General features: G+C 45.3%; 1 long non-coding RNA gene across 1 annotated transcript; it reads right to left on the bottom strand.

The window, feature by feature from the left end:
• Positions 1–11,690: 11,690 nt before the first annotated feature.
• On the bottom strand, positions 11,691–16,902 carry LOC113225080. The gene is made up of 3 exons (XR_003309702.1): positions 16,829–16,902; positions 16,576–16,722; positions 11,691–11,983 (listed from the first exon to the last, which is right to left on the bottom strand). It is a non-coding gene; the product is annotated as an uncharacterized LOC113225080 (long non-coding RNA).
• Positions 16,903–22,227: the final 5,325 nt, after the last annotated feature.

Below are 22,227 nucleotides of genomic sequence, written 5' to 3'. Positions count from 1 at the left end.
AGGCTGAAAAGGTGAAGGGGTAAAAAGGTATTAACAATATTTCTGCATGTCTGGTAGCTACCAGCTCTTCGTAGTCATCAAATTTCAGGGAAGAATGAATCTAGTAGTCACGTGACCATCGAGACTAATTTTTGATAGATTGCTATATAATTTTTGGTCTCTAAATCAGAGTTTCAGAAAACCTGAAGATATTTTAATACCCAAATTGCTTTTATTCACATCTACTTATGCATGCTCTCAATTATAACAACTATAGAATAAATAAATTTGAATCATGTTTCATTCTAGCTGTAATATTATCAATGAACATCTGTTTTAGAGGATTTGCTTCCAATAGCATTCAATTTTTACATTTAATAAATCTTAAGTGTATGATACATTTGTATTGTTTTATTCAATTTTTAACAATGTTTCCAATGATAACTCAATTCAGAAGAAAAGTTTATCAAAAATTATGAAAAAATGGAATTTTAATTTTATCTGTATTTTCCTTGCAAAGAAGAATGAGTGATCAATGAAAAACTTTAAAAAAAAACTACAGTAGATAAAATTCACAGTTTTAACGTAATGGAAATAGAAGCTAAAGAAAAGATGGGCACCATTTTTAACTATTATTAAAAGATTGCTACGTGTTGTTAAATAGATGTGGGTGGGTATCAATTCAGTGTCGTATCACAAATTCTAGATTGTTTGCACACTTTTGAATAGATGAGGTTTGGTATCACATGACTATCAACCTTAAATTTCAAGGCTGCTGATTGGTTTTGGTCATAGACGCTGGTGGGCATCCAATTGGTTAAAATAGTTATGTGATAATTTTGGCTTAAGATGCGAACATTTTATGATTTGACAGACAGTACATACTTTGCAACTACTGAAATACAAAGGAAAAATTTAAATGTCAGCATGAACATGTGTGTGGAAAGATGTAGTTGTTAAAAAATTATAGGCCGGGCATGGTGGCTCACGCCTATAATCCCAGCACTTTGGGAGGCTGAGGCAGGCGGATCATGAGGTCAGGAGATTGAGACCATCCTGGTTAACACAGTGAAACCCCGTCTCTATTAAAAATACAAAAAATTAGCCAGGCATTGTGGTGGGCGCCTGTAGTCCCAGCTACTCGGGAGGCTGAGGCAGGAGAATCACTTGAACTTGGGAGGCAGAACTTGCAGTAAGCCGAGATCACACCACTGCACTCCAGCCTGGAAACAGAAAAAAAAAAAAAAGAGAGAGTAAAGGATGTGTAATGAGGGAAGTCGGCCCATGCTTCCAAAATGACCATGGTGGCACAAGGACAGGGTCTTCCTGAGGTCCCCAGGGGCCTCCTGCTGCCTTTGTCTCCCCTCTCCCACTTTTCCAGGGGCCTCCTGCCACCTTTGTCACCCCTCTCCCACTTTTCAGGCTGATGAGCAGGCCCAGCTGGTTCTCCAGGACGGCTGGGATGGACTGGGCAGGATAAGGCCTCCTGGAGAGACAAAGGTCAACTGAGCCACTGTCCCCAGCCCTTCTGTATCCACAGAGAGGCCCGACACCTGCATCTGGTGGGGGTTGGACTTGGTGTCGACACTGTCAAGACAGCAGTGACTTCCTCGGGAGTTGCTGTGAGACACACACATCGTCACCACCTTCACAATCTATGTGTAACCAAGACTTCAAATAAGCCCAAAGCCATTTGAGTGTCCCTTTCTCTTTCAATTCCATGAGCATTGGATGTGCTGCAGAAACTGTCAGAAATAGGGTTTTGAAAACGTTTTAGCTTGTTTCCATTTTTATATTTCCACGGCACTTTGTCAAGTTCTATCAGTTTCATTCCCGACATTTACACAAAGTGTGTGGGAGGTAATTTGTCCCGGATTCTCACAATCTCCCTTCTCCCCCTTTCTTTTTATAAGCAAAAGCTTTCATTTTCCGATTACCATTACTAATAACCCTATCATTGACTGGCTGCGTGATGACAACTTAGTTTCCTGGCAAGAGGTGGCACTAGAAACCAAGGCCAAGGGGCTTTGTTATCACGGCTATGTGTTCCAGGGTGAGGACAGCACAGAGAGCCCGTGTGTGGAAATGTCACCCATGTGAGCCGCGGTTCCTGGCCCTCCAACCTGCGATGTGTCGGCCCTCACCGTGCCCACCTGACACGTGATGGAGGATGGGGGACTCAACTGCCGTGCCAGTGCTGAGATGGACGTGGGGCCCAGGCCTGCTGGACGAAAGCCTCCCACACAGCAGCCTTGCAAATCCCACCTGCCACCTGAAGGCCTCGGGCCTGACTTATTCTGACCGTGTTTCCTGGGTGTCTCTCCACTGCGCAGGACTGTCTGTCAGCAGAAAGGGTTTGAGTGTTCTGTTGCAAAGTCAGGGAGACGCATATCAGAGTCAACATGTTGGCTGTGAAGGGGCTCCTAGGAACCGCATTTCTAGAAAACTTTCGAGGAGCAAAGGGAAAGCCAGGCTGGGCACCTGCAGTGGGTACAGGAGTGCGTGCACAGTTCTCCCTGGCAAAGCCACCTTCCCAGGAGAAGACCCTGGGCGTCCTCACAAGACCCACCGTGTGTCAACAGTGGTGTGGGCCAGCCCTCCAGCCAAGACCTCTCTATGAAGCAAAAGGCCTCCGTGGGCTTGTTGTGATTACCAAGAGGCCCAATCTGTAGTACACGCAGCCGGTGGCTTGACTGTGTGTGGATAACCAGTTCCCTTGGTCCTGAGCGATGCTCATCAGGGGAGTCAGCGTCCCCGATTCAGCAGTGCTAGTGCCCCCGGGGCAGGGCAAGAGTCCTTCTCAGTGCTTTGAGCCAGCACTACACCCAGTCTCCTGCAAACCCCTGATCCAACCACACAGCCAGAACAAAGCAAGATTCCTGCATCTGACACATGAACACCATCTGGTGAGGAAAAGCCCTCAAATAATTGAAAGTGATATTATAATTTCGGTGCTTTTATCCTGGCATGGAGGACTACGGAGCTTCCAGCTGCACTTCACAAAGTCGCTCCATGGTTGTAGACCTTTGGACAGGTATTATACACACAATCACGGACTGACTGGGTTTATTTGCAGGCTGATGGAGCTGCTTATAAGTGATCATTAAGATCAATCCTTTTTCCCAAGCATTCCAAGCATTTCCCACAGCAGATGAAAAAGCACTCTCTGTTCAAGGTGGCCAGACACAGAATATAGCATTCACATTTAAACAATTGAAAAGGAATCTCTCTTCATGATACAGACGACAAGTATTTTTTATTCATCAATGAAAAATAATTATCAATCAATAGTCACTAATATGTACTCTTGAATAGTTTGTAAATAGAGGAGACTTTAAAAATGTGCACATTAGCCACAGCAAAGGGAACATTTATGATCTATATCCCTCCAAATGTGTGCGTATCTCACACTTTCAGGATCCCCATTTCCTGGGAATCATACAGTGTGGTCCCTGGAGCCCGGCCAACTCGTTTGCACAAGGGCATGTGACCTCACGGTTGGTCTCTAGAATCTTCACTGGTGCTCTTACTCTCACGGACAGGCTAAATCCTACCTTCTGTGGGAGCGCGGATATCTCAGACGATGGGACGCACCTTTGCCGTTAAGACTCAAGAGCCCCAGAACCCACTGAAGAGGACTTTCTCCTATTCAACGGTCTCCTGCTACCTTGCCCTAGAGTCTCCTAATCCCGCCAAGTGAGCCCAGCTAGGAGACGGCTTCTGTGAACACACCTTACAGCAGCCCTTCAGTCGATCAGAATTTATGTACGGCTGTGTGTGTGCTTTTTTTAAAAAATTTTTAAGCATGTTCTAAACATCGTGTGGACACGTTTCTTAATATAAGATAGTACAACTTAAAAACATGACATTTTCTAAAAGTGGCGATTGTCTAAGAAAACCAACACTATCAATGCACATTTCTGCTTATGACATTTAAAGCTTACTGATTATCCCACTGACCTGACGGGTCCACGTCATTCATGAGTTACGATCATTCCATGTCAGATGCAGGGACAGGCAGGTAACAGAGGCTGGCCCTCCGGTCAGCAGCTGAGGCCCCAAGGGCAGCTGGCACCAGCATACTGAGGCGCTGGAACCCCAGAACACCTGTAGGTCTCGGAGTTGTATTTCTGTTCTTCTCACACACCCTAGGGCAGATACCCCAGAAGGAAATGTGAAGAGGATGAACACAGAGAGAGAGGCATGCTCCTGCCTGCGTGTGACACAGCTCAGAAGCTGGGATCCAGGGAGCTCTGTGGGTGGGACCGAGGCGGGGCTCTCCGGAATGGCAGGAACCTGGCCGCAGGGGTGCTCCTGTGACCTGAGATATGGCCGTTCCCTGCCCCTGTCCTGCGGTTAGCATAGGACACTGCTGGCAGCCCACCCATCTCACAGGAACGAACTGCAAGGAAGAACCAGTGAAGGTTGGATAGCCTTTTGATCTTCATGAAAGATGGTTGCCAGATGGAGAAACAGAACTGTTAGAATATAATGAAGCTGCACTCAAGATAATCTTCATCTTGTTCAGCTTTTCCCTGCAACTGCATATTAGAGGAGAGATTTATCATGTGCTGTGATGTGGGGGAAGCTTGTGGAAGGGGCTTACTTTTTGGGACATCAGAGATGGGGAGGAAGAGTAAGTATCTTGTCACTCAGTCAAGAGGATATGTGTGTACCGGGGAGCAATGGAACATAAAGAACACACTTATGGAAAATACCCACTGATCGATCTGTTTATTGTCAGATTTGGAGAAAGGAAAAAGGATTTGAGAGTCTTCGTCCCACTTTCCTCATCCTTGATGCCCCACCCCACACAAAACTTTCTCCTCTTATGGCTGAGTCTACATGGGGTCTCTGAGATTTACATCATAATAAAAAATACACTTAAAATGATATGTTTTTAAATATTCTACCCCACACTGGTATTTTTATGACTAGAGAGGAAGGTAAAGCTTATATAGTTGCATTTGTATGACATGGATACAATTGGAACAGTATGTATTTATAGTTGACCTAACTGATCAAAAACAAACTTTCTCAAAAAGAAGCTTCATGAACTTTCAATCAAATATATTACATTTTCCATGAACACTTTTAGATAAACTTTCTAAGTATGTATTGAAACATCTTTCATAAAGAATTTAGTTACAGAAACCAAGTTGTTTGTTTAAAATTCATTTTTTAAGGGGGCAAATTCTGGATCAAAAACAATGGGATCTGACGCATCTGCTATGATGGCAAATTCCTGTCCACACCTGCCCACTTCACCAAAGACACATCAGTGATGCGTGGGTGGCTCGCATTGTTCTGCTGGGACACACAGTGCTGACAGACAAATCTCTGAGTCCCACACAGTGTTCCTGAGGGTCAACGGCCACACTGCAGACACACAGCACGTGATGCACCTTGGGATGTGCTGAAAAAAGCCCAGTCGACTCAAGCAGACACGCATGTGCTGGGCAGGTAGTCAGGACAGTGGTTTCCAGGGAGGTTCCACCAGACCACAACTAGGCGCGTCACCCTCCATCCCACCATCCTCACTCAGACTTTTTCCACATTAGGCACCAGTGGAGTACGATGAACAATTCTCCACCGAGAATGCTAAGCTAAAGCGTTTAAAACAGATCTAGGCAGGAATTTAATTAATTTCATTTCACTGACCTTACGGGTTTTTAATGGAAATCTCGGAGTTGTAATATAGGACAAGTCGCCTTTGGAAGCAGCAGCTGAGACTGAATAATCCAGGTTTAAATATTTGCAACAACGATCCTTGAGAGGCTGATGGATCAGGTGCACATAAGTTATTGATGAAGGTAGCTGGTTGTACCTTGAAACGTTGTATTAAGATTGAAAAGTAGCCAGGCAGCAATGTAAATTCATATTCACTAGACGATTTTTGAGAGGCAATGTAACCATTTGGTTATGTTGAGATTTAAAAAGCATTATCAATTGAGATTTAAAAAGTCACGAAATTGAGATGTAAAAGGTGTTATAAATACAGTGTAAAAAGCCGGTCTTAGAGAGGGATCTCTTTTCTTCCCAGCTTTTCATTGGTATTAGCGCTCACTTTAGGTTTTGAAGATCAGAAGCAAACAGTCTGTTAACAACACCACAAAACGGCCTCAGCTGGGAACAGGGTCCTAGGATCCTGCGGGCTCCTTCAAGACTAACTCAGCCCCCGCAGCACCCCCTCAGCTTCGTCCCTTCCGAACGCCTTGTCACCAGAGTCCTGGCACTGTGGAGGACACCAGGTGAGGGCCTGACTTTCCAGTGTGTGCCGAGGAGCCTCAGGAGGTAGCCCGTGAAGGGCAGATGTTGCTCGGCCCTGAAGCCTGGGTCCCAGATCTGCCTCCTGCTGGCTCCCTGCTGGGCCCCCTGACCCCACCAAGTCTGGCCTCACCCTGCCTGCAGCACAGCCTCACTAAAGAGGGACGCCACCTGGGGGGATGTGACAGAACTTACCATCTATGGGTACGTGGGCTGTCACTCCTTAGACAGCCACCACCCGGGGGATCCCGGCTCCTGGAGCTATTCACCTGAGCACCCACAGGGACTCCCTGAAGGGGAAGCTGCTCCCCTGTCCCCTGCATGTCCCAGAACAGCGCTCCCCAGGGCTGTCCTCTGCAGCATCTGCACAGTGGCTGCCCCCAGTTGAGAACAGTTTTCTCTGCCACCTGATCTGGAGGTGGAGCCCATCCACTCAGGGAGGACACTGAAGCTGGCGGCTCCTGCCCCACCCACCCTTCTCTTCCTAATGTGAGTATCAACCATGACCCTACCTCACCCACAGAATTCCACTAAGATGAGGATCTGTTTCTATGTGTGTGCCTTCATCATTCCCTAAAACCTGTCACATTTTCATCCATCCACACAAGAACCTTGAGTTGGGTGCCAACCTCTTCAAATCAGTAAAATGGGGGAAGCCTCCTCTGGCCTAAGCAGCCCTCTGCCTTGGACATTTTCCCATTGAAGACGATTCCAGGTGAGCCAAGACAACAGGTGCATGGAGTCTGGCATCCTCCCTCTACAAATGGTAACTTTTTACCTACCTTGAGGTTGGCCTGGGAATTAGATGTATGCTGAGAAAGGTTGTGGATTTGGTGCAGGGAAACCTACACACAGCTAACTGAATGTCCCTGGCCACTTATTCATGCATTTAGAAAAAAGTTTTATATTAAATATCTGTGAGCAACATATTACGCCAGAAAAAGAGTGCATGATGATGAATAAGGCACAATTCCTACCCTCAAGAACACACAGCCAAATGCACAGACAGAGGAGGATGCTGGAAAACAGTGGTGTGACTGATGGGTGCCGGAGGAAGGGTGTGGACATGGAGGGAGGCACTGCGATGTTTGTGCATGAGAAAGAAAAAAAGAAACAGGGAAGAGAAAAGTAAAGATGAACAGCTCTCACCTACAAATCCAACAAAGGTAGTAGATGCATTCCATTCCTGTTGTTATAAGGATACCACTAGAAATACTTGTATGAAATGAGCAGTTGGAATGCATGTGATATATTTGAAAAGAAAGGTAAAAACTATTTTAATCAAATCCACACTTAAGGCTGTTAGAATGTGTCACTGATGCACAAAAAGCATAAATGTTATTTCTTCACATCTTTCTTCGTCTGACTGTGAATTCATCTAAGTGCAATGGCAAAATAATGTAGATAAACATCTATTTACTGCCTTTCTATGTCAGAGTGGGGTGTGTGTGTGTGTGTACGTGTGCACGGTGCAACCACAGGATGTAAAGCTGGGGGGAGATTTTCTAACCTGGTGACCTATTCCCATCCCCGGGATTCCTATGGAAACTGTGTGCGCCTGGTAATTATTATTCCGACCCTATTAGCATAATGATAGCCTACTTCTCTGGCTCTGCATTTTTATCCACAATCTCCCAGAGGTCTTTAAGCTTGTTAATAATCATTACAGATAGCCAATGAAGTGAATCACGGCTAAAATGAACTCACCTGAACTAAAGAGATTAACCCTACTCAAGCCTGAAGTGTCCCATAAGTATTCATCAAAAGTCTCCTCCTATCAGCAAATAAAAAATAAAAAGAGCTACAGGAAAATTACCCCATGTGGGAACACATATTTTTGCTTCAGTGAGTGGCTTCCTCCAAGTGGTTCCATCTTTAGTTAACACCACCAGGCGCATTTTAGGTGTCTTCAGTATGCATCTTTCTGCAGACGTGGTTGGGAGTTTCTTGATGGCCTCAGCATTTTGTGAGATGCTAAGATATGTCTGTGAGCCAACAAGGCACCATGTGAAGCAGATACGCTCCTGATGGGAAAACTACATCATTCTTGAGGTGTAGTCTAAATAACCTTTTTTGTTTCCTCTCCCTTTATTTTTATTTAATAGTTCTAATTCCAACCATAAAAAAGTCTGTCTCTAATTTTTTTGCCCCAAATTCATTCTCTGCCCAGGACTGGTTATTGGTCCCTCTAAGCCCCCCACCCTGTGGGAGTGTTTAGACATCACTGCTTGCAGAAGGCCTGTGATCAACTGGGATGTGGCGGTGGCCCTAAAATGTATCCTAAGGGCTTCCAAAATCCCGTTACCTCTACCATCTGGTCATCCTTCCTAGTTGTTTTGACTGCTTAAGAATACAACTTCCCCATGAACTATTTTCAAGTTCTATTCCTTATATTTTAAAATTATGAATAGATCATCAGAGTATAATAAAAAATCTTTTCCTAACTTGCAAGAAATTCTGTTGTATATGTTTCTTAGAAAAGCAATACGTGTTTGTTGCAGGAAATTTACATAACACAATAACACAAACATGAAAGAAAGAAAGGAGGTAGACAGGGAAAAATAAAAATAAAAGACAAAAACAAACAAAGAAACAAAAAAGCCACTTATCCTCAAACCCATCACCTCCAATGGAAAAGTCTTTTTTTTTTTCTAAGTTGGTGTAGATACTCAAAATCTCTTGCTATCATCCATCCATTGGTTCCTTTTCACAGAAGGAGCCACCCCACTACAGAAGACATCTCAGGACTGGCTGTTTTCTCAGCAAGCTTCTTTAGGAGAAGGGGAAAGTCTGATAATGGTGCCGGCTGTGCCAGCTGCTGTTTGGTCATCATCAGCCCTGACCAGGTCCACTGTCTTCCCCTCACCATGAAGTTCCATACTCAATCCCCACCACTCCATGGTTCACAATATCCTTCCATCATGAAACCTGCCATGAACTGTGTTTTTATTATCTCCCAAGTGGTCGGAATAGCAATGACCTCTCCCTGCCACCTCTCCCTGATTCCCTAATGTGCCTGCCACCTCTCCCTGATTCCCTAATGTCATCTCCAGCCCATCCTTAGTTGCAGCCATGGACTGCAGTTGTGTGCTTGTCCTCCACTGCCATGATCCTGTGTGTGCACTCATGTGCATGCCCACATGCACACACACACACGCTGTTTTTATGTCTCCTATGGTTGACTGCTTTCATTGTTGAAAAGGCCAGATAGCTTCCTTGAGAATGTTGTGTTTTTGTGCCATTAATCAATCAATTTCCAATCAATCAAGTTCCGTTCTCTTGAGTAAATACTTAGTGAAGTTTCTGGGTCATTGGGTAAATGTAGGTTTACTTTTAGAGTAAAAGAGTTTTCCAAAGTAGTTGAACCAATTTTCACTTGGCGAAAATGTCTGAGAGTGAAGTTGTTCCATACTTCATCAACATTTGATGTTATAAGCTTAAGTTTCAAATAATTAAATAGATGATACATATAGATAGATGATAACTAGATAGCTGGATGATAGCTAGCTAGCTAGCTAGAGTGGATAGACAGATAAGACATTGATAGTGAGATATGTGGATGGATGGAGACAGAGGACTAGATAGAGAGAGAGATGTTGATAGAGATAGATGAGATGTGAGAGATAGAGACATGGATGGAGATAGATAGATAAATAAAGAGAGATAGAGAGATAAAGACACAGAGATATCTTCACGGATAAAGAGATGGAGACAGGATACACAGAGAGAGACAGAGAGCTAAATATGGAGATAGAGATGATAGAGAGACAGATGATAGAGATAGATAGATAGATAGATAGATAGATAGATAGATAGATAGATAATAGATAGATAGATAGACAGATGACAGATAGTCAAGCTGACAGATGAAACCAGAGGAGGAGAAGCAGCAGCACCCCGGGGTGAGCATCAAGGAGTCCTGGGTCTAATCTCACATTGATTTTACCCATTATGAACATGGGGCCCTGGGTGTCTCTTTCTGTTCCCCTGAGAAGATGGTCCATCATCATCACATCTGTCTCCTCTCTGTCACAGCATGTTTCCCCCACTTGGTCTTGTCTGGCAAATACCTGTGCATCTTCCCGTCTGTAAATCTCCACTTAAGCAGTGGCTTTTCCAGGAGCCCTCCCCGCCCCCACTCTCTGGGGACAGGCATCTTTGTCATCGCTGGTTTGCCCACCTCCCGTGCCCAGCACTGAGTGCCCCAGGCAGGGTCCACTGCGTATGCCTCTCTGCTCTCTTCCTCCTCCAGAGTTGGAGCCTCATGGAGCTCAGGAATGAAAACACAGGAAGCCGCGCTTCAGGCTGCTCATGCAGCACAACTCTTCAAGTGAAACAATGATCTTTCAAACTCTGTGTCTCAGTGAACACATTACCAAAAACTGGAATTGAAAAAAATGCTTTCCCAATGCATCTCATAGGGTTATTGAATATTCAAATGAGAGAGACCATTTGTATGAAATCGTGTTATGAACTTGAGATCACTAAACTAAAGTGAAATAATAGGAATAAACACCCAGGAGCAGAGTCCATTATGTTTTCAGACATCGGTTGAGTTATTCCACTGTCATTTTGCCATCTTGGTTGGTCATATTGTCTCACTGGACTAATTTACCATGTGGCCTCTGGGCTACAATTCTTCCCCGGCTCCTCTGTGTCTGACCAGCCTTCCTGGTGGCCTTTCAGGACTCATCTTCTTGTGTCTGTCTTGTCCATCCTGGTGTTCCGAGAACAGTCTGAGGCCTCCCTGCTCACTTTATGGGCTCTGAGCAATCATCTTTGTTCCCAATGCCTTTGTCATCAGTGACTCCCAAAACCACAGTTCCCGAAGCCCCTCCCAATGGCACCTCATCTCTGACCACTGTTCACTTCGTTTCCCAAGTAAGGGGGCTGGCCTTACTTGGGGGTGTCAGTTCGCGCTTGGGGGTGTCAGTTCGCGCTTCCTGACTCTAGGGAGACCCACATCCAATGGTACCCACTCACAGCCTCATGCCTCTAAAGCATGTGCTTTCCCTGCACTGATCTTCTGGTTAGTACAGGAGCCCTGGTTCATCTCACAGGTCTATCACTCAGGCTTTTGATGGACAGGTGTGGAACTGATGATGTCACTTCAGATTGTTCTTCCATGAGTTACCTGGTGAAAGTAACACACTGCCTTCCCTTGTCTAGAATGCCCCTTGCCTGTCTCCATGTCCACCAACTGTTGCCTCCACTATTGCCTTCTAGACATGTCTGAGTGGAATGAAGAAGCCCTCCCTCCACACCTCATGGCATCTTGAACTTTTGTAGACAGAAATGTTCTTTTTTCTTATCCGCCAGCCCCTGCGCACTGGTTTATAGAGCAAGAGTGGCTTACACATGGCCATTGAATAAGAGTCTGTCAGGCAAATGAAATGGCCAAAATACAACAAAATAAATTGCGACTGAATTATGACCAAAATCCCTTTTCCCTGAAAGGTTTATTTCTTGGCAGCATTGGACAGGTGTTCCCTCCGAGGCCACCTGAAGTGATTCGGCCTGGAGTCCCAGCATGCGGGCAATCTTCAATCTCCTCTTAGAGTTTGTTCATTCCAGGTTCTAGGAGCACCCAAGAGGGCTCTAGTCAAGTATGACAGTCCCTCAAATCTGTGTCACCTTGCAGATGTTCAACCGAAAGAACTGTGTGCACGCAAGAGATGGATGCCTGTCCCGAAGCTCAACAGCAAGAAGAAACGCTGACTCCACTCCCACTGCAGAGCTGGGAGGAAAAACGAGAGCTTTATTTATTTAGCTCTCCCCAAATTCTTAATTTGCACACTTGAAAAATTAAGTCAATATATAAGAATCACACAGTTCTAGCCCTGTAGATGCTTTCCAATATCGGAGTGAGTTCGAAGTGGCCACGAGAACCGACCCGGCAAATCTACCCAGCTTGCAGCGAAATCCAACTGTTTTCAGATAAGCCTTTCTGGTAACTCTTCACTGTGCTTTATCAGCCTGTAAGTTGAAATCCTACCACTTTAAGTACATCTCTTTAAAACACACCAATGGTGTCTGCATATTCCTCACACTAGAATCCATCTCCTGCCAAAGCTGCAGTCCCGTTTCCTAGTTTTAAATTGTGTTGTTCCCCACTGAGTGAGAGCTCAGACATATGTATCCAATAAATTCAGAAATGTTGATCCTCAGAGCAGATGAAAGGATGAATAACAGGGTAGTCATAAACCAGCAGCCTGCATCATATTTTACCTCGAATGTCAAAATACATCATAGGGACAGGTTTCCCCACGTCAGGAAATGGTATCCAAATAGTTCAAACTGGTTTCTCAGCTGCCTCTGTAGAAATAGCTTTAGCTCAGTTATAAAACTGTTGAACTCTATTTAGGTTCTCATGATTTCCTAAAGTTTTGATTCATTATATGGCCTTTTGTTAGCCAAACAGCAAGCTCCTCTAAATGTCTTTGCAGGGCACACCACAGCCTCAAGTGCTGTGGGTGGCCGCATACTTAACCTCAATGCAAACCCTTCCAAGGAGAAGCCATCAAGTCCCAGATACAATTCCATCCAATTAGGATCTTAGTTTTTTAGTACAGAAAATACGTTCAAGACCCAGGAAGCCCGAGCAGTAAAGGCAGAGGTCTGGTGAGTGAAATACTGAGCCACACATGTGTGGTGATGAGCTACCTTAGAGTAAGATGAGGAAAGTGTATGAGATGTGTGCATGGCATGTGTTGAACCAGAAGATGAAGAGAGCATGGACTATGTTTGCAGATGCCCCAAAGCATCCATTCAGGGTTCCCCAAAGAATAGGGCCAGTAGGGATGGCATCTGTCTCTATATTGATATATCATCTACTATCTATACATATGTACCACATGCAGATACACCCAAACATGCACGCAGACACACACACACACACACACACATACAGCATGGACTGTGCATGCAGATGGCCCACAGCATCTGGTCAGCCATTATGTATGGTCAGGGTTCTCCAGAGAACAGGGCCAGTAGGGAGATCATCTATCTCCATATCGATACAACATCTACTATCTATACATATATAATACATATATATATATGCACATGTACCACATACAGATACACCCAAACACACGCGCGCACACACACACACACACACACGGAGAAACAGATTTACAGTCATGTGTCCCTTGGTGAAAGGGATATATTCTAGAATTGTCTCATTAGGCGATTTCATCATTGTGCAAACATAGAGTGAACTCACACAAACTTAGACAGTACAGCCTACTACACTACACACCTAGGCTAGATGGCAGAGCCTATGGCGTTGTCTATGGCTCCTGGGCTACAAACCTACACAGCATGTTACTGTACTGAATAGCAGGCAATTATAATGCCATGGTGAGTATTTGTGTATCTAAGAATAGAAAAGTTACAATAAAAATACAATATAAAATATAGCAAAGGGTACACCTGTACAGGGCACTCATCGTGAATGAAGCTGGTAGGACAAGAAGGGGCTCTGAGAGAGTCACGGGGTGGGTGGGGAGTGACTGTGAAAGCCTGGGGCGTTACTGCACACGCCCGTAGACTTCAGGAACACTGGGCACTTAGGCCGCACTCCATTTATCAAAACCATTGTTTCTTCAAGAATACATCAGCCCTTGCTTGCTGTAACTTTTTTACCTTATTAACTTTTTAAATTTCTTAACATTTTTACTCTTTGTAATATACCTATAGCTTAAACCACAAATACTGCACAGCTTTAGTCTAAAAAGCTTATAGACTAAGAAAATTAAGAATAAAAAATATTTTCTTTCTTTATATTCTTAGTTTATAAGCTTTTTCTGTATTTTTCTTTTTACTTTTTAAACTTTCTCTTTAAAAACCAAGACACAGAGTGTTTTCTCATTTGTTTGTGTCATCTCTGATGGATTTGAGCGGTGTTTTGTAATCCTCACTGTTGAGATCTTCAAGCCCCTCAGTTAGCCATATTCCTAGTTCTAGTTATTTTTATTCTTTTTTTTTTTTTTTTTTTTTTTGAGACAGAGCCTCGCTCTGTCACCCAGGCTGGATGCAGTGGCGCGATCTCAGCTCACTGCAAGCTCCGCCTCCCTGGTTCATGCCATTCTCCTGCCTCAGCCTCCCGAGTAGCTGGGACCACAGGCGCTGCCACCACACCCGGCTAATTTTTTGTATTTTTAGTAGAGACAGGGTTTCACCATGTTAGCCAAGATGGTCTCGATCTCCTGACCTCGTGATCCACCCTCCTCGGCCTCCCAAAGTGCTGGGATTACAGGCATGAGCCACCGTGCCACTCATTATTTTATTCTTTCTGTGGCAGTTGTGACTAGGACTGCCTTCCTGACTTGGCTCTCGGCTTGCATGTTGTTGGTGTGTAGGAATGCTGGTGATTATTGTATGCTGATTTTCTATCCTGAAACTTTGCTGAAGTTGTTCAGGAGTTGAAGGAGCTTTTGGGCTGAGACTATGGGGTTTTCTAGATACAGAATCGCGTCATCTGAGGAAAGGGATAATTTGACTTCCTCTCTTCCTATTTGGGTGCCTTTTATTTCCTTCTCTCTTCTGATTGCTCTGACCAAGGCTTCCAGTACTATGGAAAATAGGAGTGGTGAGAGAGGGCATCCTTGTCTTGTGCCAGTTTTCAAGGGAAATGCTTCCAGGCTTTGCCCATTCTGTATGATATTGGCTGTGGGTTTGTCCTAGATGGATCTTATTATCTGAGGTATGTTCCTTCAATATCTAGCTTACTAAGTGTTTTTCATATGAAGGAATGTGGAATTTTATTGAAAGCCATTTCTGCATCTATAGAGATAATCATGTGGTTTTTATCTTTAGTTCTGTTGGGTACTAGGCTTCATACCTGGTTGATGAAATAATCTGTAAAAAAGAAAAAAAATCCATGAATTTACCTATATAACAAATTTGCACATATACCCCTGAACCTAAAATAAATTTTTTTAAAGAAGAACATCATCTACAAAAACTCACAGCTAACTTCATATTTAAGGGTGAGAAGCTGGAAGCTTGCTTGTGAAGATGAAGAATGAGGCAAGGACATTCCCTCTCACCATTGCTTTTCAATATTGTACTGAAAGTCCTAGCTAATACAGTAAGACAAGAAAAGGAAAGAAAAGTTAGGAAGGAAGAAACAAAACTGTTGGTTTGGAGATGACATGATTATCAATTTAGTAAATTTGAAATAACCACAGAACAAGGGATTTTCATGAGGCTGAATGAAACAAAGTTAGTATACAAAAGCCAATCACTTTCCTATATACCAGCAATGAACAATTGGAATTTGAAATTTAAAACACAATGTTATTTACATTAGCACCCCCCAAAATGAAAACTTAAGTATAAATTTAACAAAATATGTACAGGATCTATATGAGAAAAACTACAAAAATCTGACGAAAGAAACATAATAACTAAATCAATGAGGAGATATTCTATGTTCATGGACAGGAAGACTCAATATTGTCAAGATGTTGGTTCTTCTCAACTCAATCTATAGAATCAGTGCAATCCCAATCAAAATTCCAGCAAACTGTCATATGAATATTGACAAAAAGAACTTTTCTAAGTTTTTTATGAAAGTACAATAGACTCAGAATACCCAGTACAATATAGGAGAATAGAGTGAGAGGACTGAGCATGACCTGACTTCCAGGTTTACAATAAAGCTCCAGGAATCAAGACAGTGTGGTACTGGTGGAAGAACAGTCCGATAGACCAATGGAACAGAAGAGAGAGCTCAGAAACAGACTGACCTAAATAGAGTCAACTGATCTCTGGGAAAGCAGCAAAGACAATAACGTGGAGAAAAGAGTATTTTTCAACAAATGGTGCTGGAACAACTGGACATCCACATGCGAGAAAAGTGAAATGAAAAGCGCTCTCCTGAAACAAGGCCTTTGAGGGTCACCTGTGGCAGGAGCAGAGAATGCCCAGCAGGACCTGGGATACTCAGTGAGCTCTCCCAGGAATGCAATGGCTGGACTTCAATATCCCTCAACCCTCATCTCTATAAGACTTTTCATAAAGGCTACAATGATTCTTGTCAGTCATCTGGGCCTACCAACCTCCTAGGTAGGATGCAGTACTGAAGGGGTCATCAGTACACTGCCCTCAGGGGACTCTGCAGCCCCGTGGCCTTGCAGTTCGTGCTGACCTGAATCCCCTACATGTCCCTGGCTGAAGACAGGCCCCACATACAGAGGTCAGGCCGGAGAGCTCATCTGATTAAGTCTATTAAGACTCAGTAATAACAATAAATAAGTAATTAAATAAACAAATAAATAAGTAAACACAGTAACATAAAAGTAAAAAGACACAAACACACACCTTAGCCTCAGCCTACACAGAATCAGGATCACACACATCACTGTCTTCTGCCTCCTCCTCTTGTCCCTCTGGAAAGCCTCCAGGGGCAATGATGGGCATGGAGCTACCAGCTCCCAGGAGGACACCTCCTGAAGAACCCACTTTTGGCTGTTTACAGTTAGCTTGTTTTTATAAGCAGAAGGAATACACTCTAAAATAACAATGAAAGTATAGCATGGTAAATACATAAACCAGTAACCCTGTGATTTATTACCATCATCAAGCACCGCGTACTTCCATGCTCATGTCTGTAGGTGCTAGACTTTCCTATGACTTGCAGCATGGTAGGTTTGTTTACAGCAGCATCACCACACACACATGAGGAGTGGATTGTGCTACCATGCTAGGGTGACTACTATGTCATAAGGCAACAGGAATCTTCATAGTCTGATAGAATCGCTGTCCTTTATGCAGCCCTTTGTTGACCAAAAAGTTGTCATGTGACACATAACTGTAGTTTAAGAGATTTATTTCAATGAGTTGGCTTCCGTGGCTGTGGGGATTGGCAAGTTCAGATCTGCAGGCCAGGCTCTGGGCAGGACTGTCTGGGAACTCTTGGGCAGCCCCCTGCTGCAGCCTTCAGGCAGAGGTTCTTCCTCAGGGAGCCTCCATGCTGCTCTGAGGCCCTTTCAACTACAGGAGGAAGCCCACATACGCAGTTGTGGAAAACCCCCTTATGTGCAGTCCACTGACCACAGCCTTTACCCACATCCACAACACAGCACCGTGTGGCTCGCATGCCACCAAATGCCCTGGCATGGCTGATTGTACACCTGAAACTGACCATCAGGAGTGGGTGGGCTGCAACCACAGGTGCCCATCCACCAGCTCCCACTCAGCGTCTGTGAAGTCGGACCCCATCCCACCTCCGCCTTGCAGGGCAGCATGGGAGGCAGGTGAAGGGGCCTACACCAGTGATTCTCTGGCTCCCCCCATCTTCCTGGGGTTGGATAAGGGGACCCACCCTGTCAGAGGGGACAGAGCATGGCGTGTTCACTCTGCAGCCCTGGGTGTAACTGGCCAGGCAACACTCAGGCCTAGGCAGCGCAGGCAGGCCAGGATGAGGGACCGGGCAGAAGAGGGGAGGAGAGGTGAACACCGGGACACAGGAAAAATAAAATGTCAAGGGTGGTAGAAGACAGAACCCTGAGGTGTCCACCCTGGTCTATTTCCACGATAGTCTCTACTATCCACTAGACTGAGCTGCCTGCAATAGCAAAGGCATGCGTACCGGCACAGATACTGTATTGGCAACAAAATTCAGACCTACCAGGTACGTATGGCAAGATCCCATTCAATACACTCCAGGTGGGGCATGGCTGCTGGATAGTGTCAGCTGTGAGGACAGCAACCGGGCTGGCGTGGTGGCTGGGGGCAGGACACTGGGGCTTTCTGATAAGGAGATGGCTACATGGGTGTCCTCACCATGTACGAATGCAGTCACCCTTTGGTCTGTGCATTTTTCTGTATAAAAATTAAAAGTTTAAAGAAAGAAAGAAGAGTGCCTACCCTGAAGCTTGCCTCAATGCCCCTGAATGTCACTTGTGCCTTAGGCTAAATTCTTATATCATGGATAGAAAAACCACCTGAGGGCCGGGCGCGGTGGCTCAAGCCTGTAATCCCAGCACTTTGGGAGGCCGAGACGGGTGGATCACAAGGTCAGGAGATCGAGACCATCCTGGCTAACACGGTGAAACCCTGTCCCTACTAAAAAATAGAAAAAACTAGCCCGGCGAGGTGGCGGGCGCCTGTAGTCCCAGCTACTCAGGAGGCTGAGGCAGGAGAATGGCATAAATCCGGGAGGCGGAGCTTGCAGGAAGCTGAGATCCGGCCACTGCACTCCAGCCTGGGTGACAGAGCCAGACTCCGTCTCAAAAAAAAAAAAAAAAAAAAAGAAAGAAAAACCACCTGAGGAATTAAATACTTTTTCAAATATCCTCCATGTGATGGTCATCCATGGAAATGTGAAAGGCGTATTTATCACCCCATTCCAAGGATAAGACAACAGAGGTACATGGAGGATGAGTAGCTCAGCCAGGCTCCCAGGAAGCAAGGACCCCACCTCCACAGAGATGGGACCCCACAGAGCTAGGGTTCCACCTTCCTACAGACTTGATCCCACCTAACAAAGGCCTCATCTTCGTAGGGACATGACCCTTCCAGCAAGGAATCTACCTCCATAGAAACACTACCCACTTATAAAAGGCCCCCCTCTTCACAGGGACATGGTCCACCTAGAAAGGACCTTTCTTCATAGGCACATGACCCCACCTAGAAAGGATCACTCCTTCATAGGGACATGACCCCATCTAGCAAGGGCCACCTTTTCACAGGGACATGGTCCACCTAGAAAGGATCACTCCTTCATAGGGACATGACCCCATCTAGCAAGGGCTGCCCCTTCATATAGGGACATGACCCCATTTAGCAAGGACCACTCCTTCATATACAGACATGACCCCATCTAGCAAGGGCCACCCCTTCACAGAGACATGGTTTACCTAGAAAGGAACCATCTTCACAGAGACATGGCCCCACCTAGCCAGGGACCCACCTTCATAGGGACATGACCTCACCTAGACATGACCCCACCTAGACATGACCCCACCTAGCCAGGGCCGCCCCTTTTTCCACCTCCACCAGGATCTGCAGGGGACCCACGTGCTAAAATAATATCGCAAGCACTTTCAGTGGTAACTTTGAAATAAGCATTGATTAAAAACACTATACATTAAGTGGGTCACAGTTTTTATAAAGGTGTTACGATTGCTGAGGACGTGAAATCTGACACTCTGTGTCTGGGAATGCATCCCAAGTCATGGAAAGCAGCTGAGCAGGCTGGTTCTTAAACAGGGCTGTGGATTTAACAGTATCCTGGTCTCTTTCCTAACTTCGCCGATGACATTTTGGAGAGCCCGGACTACCTAAGATAGATTCCACGTTTGTTAAATTAACTAGGATTAGAGACAAACAGGTGTTGCCCTTAAAAGACCCTCGAGGATAAGGAATGTCATTTTAAACCTGTCTTAATGGGACATTTATATTGTAAAATGATCTCTCATTAATTTATTCAATGGATGTTTCTTGTACATCTATTAAGCTAAGTTACTCCCTTGCAGGAGTTGGATTTTGTATCCAGCTTCCTCTCTGTGTGCTGTGAGCCCGGGGCCAAGTACATGAACTCTTAGAGGTATGTCCCAGGTGTAGAAAGATAACGGTCCTGTAATCCCAGCACTTTGGGAGGCTGAGGCGGGTGGATCACAAGGTCAGGAGATCGAGACCACAGTGAAACCTTGTCTCTACTAAAAATACAAAAAATTAGCTGGGCACGGTGGCGGGCGCCTGTAGTCCCAGCTACTCGGGAGGCTGAGGCAGGAGAATGGCGTGAACCCGGGGGGTGGAGCTTGCAGTGAGCGGAGATCGTGCCACTGCACTCCAGCCTGGGGGACACACAGAGACTCCATCTCAAAAAAAAAAAAAAAAAGATAATGGTCAACCTACCTTGCTGAGACCCCGACGGCAGGCACATACTGTAAAGTACCGTGCTGTGCGCCCATCACTCATTCCTGATTCTAAACCCAGGCAGTCATCTTAGGCATTTCTTGAAAGTTATTTGATCCCATTTCACTGGTGTGCGCTGGTTGGTGATGAAGAGACCAAAAAGTCACCATCATACGTGTCCTTGCCTTTGGCCAAATGGGAACAGCCCAACGGTATTGAGCACTGGGGTCCGTGGAGAGGGCTTGCATCAGAGCAGCATGCCGGCATCCCCAGGTGCTTGCCAGAAGGGGGAGGTTCGGGGTTTCTCAGGGTGGGCTTTGAGTGAAAGTCAATCAAACTCGCAAGTTTGCCTGCATGGAGAGGTTCCTTTGACAGGGGGCCAGCCAGGTGACCGTGCCTTAAGGGGCTCTGTAAACAGGGAGACTGAACGAAGTATGAATAATTGATGGAGGAGGGCCCCGGATAACCCACCAGTTCCACCAGAGTTATTTAACGTAATGCAAGAATGTCTAAGCCAGTGCAGAGACAAATACTCAACTCTAATCAGACAGATTGAGACCCATTCCCTCGGAAGCTAGAAGAGGCTGCAATGGGCCAACGGCTGGGCTGGGTGTGTGCAGAGCGGCCTAAAACCTTTTTACCTTGCAAGCACCAGCTCCGGTTACAACAATAACACAGACACTACCATCTATTTACACAACATGAAATCGAAGCCTGGCAGGAGTTAAAAGCTGTGCTGCAATGTCGTTTGTTAGAATCCACTACGCAAAATCAATTTGAAAATGGCACTGAAAAACTTTTATTTCAAAACACACTGCTCGGATGAAGCCAAACTGTTTAAACGAGGGCCGGGAACCGCCAGTGGCCGGCACTCAGGGCGGTGAGGAGTGCGATTACCCTGCCTCCATTTCCTACATCCGGTCTCAATATCCAGTTATTTTCTCCGTTTTCTTCAGCACCAGTGGTAAGAAACACGAATTGATAATGGTGCATATTTATTTTGCCCTGACTTCAAAAAGCTAAAAACAAATAGCTTTCTCAAAACTGTTTTATTCACCCTAGCAGAGAGAGTGGAGGCCACACCGTCAGATCCAGGCCGCACTCTGCTGTTTACACATAAATTATAGCAAAACACTTCTGACAGTGCCACCCCTGCTAACGGCAGTCAGATTGCCACTGTGTGTCCAATTAAAAGGGTGTAAAATAGCACAGTCATATCGCACAGCGCGATTACCCAGCTCCAATCTGACAGGGGGCTTAGCGGCCAGGAATGTGGATGCCAAGGAAAAGTCAAACGCAAAATTTAGGACCTCTACTTCCTGGAAAGAGAATAAGTCAAATAAATCCATCTTAATACATTTGTTTGGACAAATTTCTGAAATATTAGCTTTATGCTTTCTTTCTATCACTGTTCCCAGGTATGAGCAACAATTCAGTGCAGACAAACGTAGGGAGTTACTTCTGGGATAACATGACTCAATGCATTTATGTTAACTAAGAAATAAATTCCAGATTTCCCCCCAATTTCCAAGATCCGAGAAAGGGCCGGAGGTATTCCAATTTCTCTTAAGAAAACTAAGTGTTCAACTGTCTCCCCCTTCACCTGCACACAGTGAGTGGGAGGTGTGAGCCTGCCTATGCCCTCCATGGCGGACGCTCTCCCCAGCACACAGCATGCCGATGCAGCCTCCCCCTTGAAGATCTAACCCAATGCCTTCTCTTCCAGAAACTTCCATGACCCAAATGGTTAAGGGCAGTAGCATTTTTTAATAGACTTTACTTTTTAGAGCACTTTTAGGTTCGCAGCAAAATTGAGCAGAAGGTGCAGAGCCCTCACACACGCCCATCCCCACACAAGCAGAGCCTCCCCTCTCTATCAACACCTTGCTCTGTGCAGCAGCTTGTTCACAATGGATGAGCCGCAGTGACGGATGATTGTCACCCAAAGGCCGCAGGGCACATGCGGGTCCCTCCAGGTGCTGTGCATTCTACGGTTTGGACAAATGTATCATGACATGTGTCCCCCACTACCTGCTGCTCAGAACAGTTTCACCGCCCTCGAAACTTTCTGCGCTTGGCCTGCTCACCCCTCCCCCGCCCTAACCCCTGGCA

Source organism: Piliocolobus tephrosceles, chromosome 4 (assembly GCF_002776525.5).
Source record: "Piliocolobus tephrosceles isolate RC106 chromosome 4, ASM277652v3, whole genome shotgun sequence".
Taxonomy (NCBI): domain Eukaryota; kingdom Metazoa; phylum Chordata; class Mammalia; order Primates; family Cercopithecidae; genus Piliocolobus; species Piliocolobus tephrosceles.
The sequence above is the reverse complement of the archived record's forward strand: the minus strand, read 5'-3'. Positions and strand labels throughout refer to the sequence as shown.